The sequence below is a fragment of the Gavialis gangeticus genome, unplaced genomic scaffold (assembly GCF_001723915.1).
Source record: "Gavialis gangeticus isolate Ggan-Ray unplaced genomic scaffold, GavGan_comp1, whole genome shotgun sequence".
NCBI lineage: Eukaryota > Metazoa > Chordata > Crocodylia > Gavialidae > Gavialis > Gavialis gangeticus.
In genome coordinates, this window is record NW_017729006.1 from 47,054,084 (window position 1) to 47,055,588 (window position 1,505).

Genomic DNA, 1,505 nt, shown 5'->3' on the forward strand with positions numbered 1-1,505 from the left:
TACATGCCTTCACAGTCATTTTGAAGTCCTCTAGTGAGGGAGGGGGAACAGAAAGGCGGCAAGCAGGGGGGGGCTACAGGTGCTAAAATATGATGGTCTCTGGGATTCAGAGTGCTTTAAATGCATGTATGTCCATACCCTGAGTATTACTGCATCTGTATCCACTTCTATTTTCCAAATGCCAATTACAAATAATGCCCAGACTTTGGCCCTATGAGAATGTACTCAGTATCTTTTCCCAACAAGAAATACCTTGAGACCCTGTTATATTATGTATTTAGACATGGGCTGTATAAGGCACTCTTAATGTTGTACTAACGCATCTTTTTAGCATTTAACTAGTTGGCTTCTAACAATAAATTAGACATAGTTCTTAGAATACTTTACTGTGCTGCCTATTACTGTGAAGTACTCCTTTAATGATAGATTTATGGAAATAAGAAAACATTTATAATTGAACAGTGTTATTTTACATATCATTTGTAGAATATGTCTGTGAACCAACACAATATTAATAGTATACACCCCATGTAAATTGCTCTCTTTAAAAATTTAATAATTAAGACTCAGATTTATAGAAAGTGAATTTATACAGGTGCAAAAGTCTGTATTATTGAAGGTTAATGTTTTATCAGCAGTGCTTTATGCACTCATTAACTAAATGAAAGTCAAACTGATGAAAAACTACCACTGTACCTCAAGTATCAAATTCTTCTATTTACCTAGAATAAAATTAGCTATTAGCAATTTTTGTCAATTTATGAGTTAGGAAACATTTTTGTATTTTAGCTTTCTGCAACATACACTATTTTACATCAGATTAAATATACACACAAACCATGAGTTTAGGTAAGTGGTGAGGGTGCATCTACTTGGCACCAAGCAGTGCAGCTGTAACTCTCACTGTACCAGCTATGATGTTGGAAGCAGTATACACTTGTTAATGCATAGTCCAGGTGGGGCTAGTTACTTGACTTCTTGGTGCTCACATAGGGATACTGCTTCTGGTACCTGAGCTGGCTTGTAGAGATGATCAGAAATTGTTCTAACACACAACACTGCATTGTGCTATGCAGAATTAACCTGTGACAAAATATACTTGGTGATGGTGCGTACGGCTATAACTATGGACCTACTTAATTTGTGGGGGCTGCCACCTAATTTTGTAGGCAGAACATGGGCCTAGGCAGCCATTTTATGGGTGGAGTGTGGTGTCCCCAAGCCCCACAATTGGGGAAGGGCCCTCAGTGGCCCTGCCCCTTGCCACAGTTTGGCTGCAGGGGCTGCCTGTCATGGGGCCCTTCCTCTAGTCACTTATTGGCTGTAAGGGCTGTCCATCATGCAGCCCTGCCCCTCGTCACTGACTGGAAAGGGGTGGAGCCACATGATAGGCAGCCCTTGCAGCCAATCAGCATTGAGGGGCAGCAGCCATCTTGCCAGCATCCCCCCTCCCCTCCCCTGCCCTGGCAAGCTGTCACAGCACTCAATACGTTTTTCCTCACCAC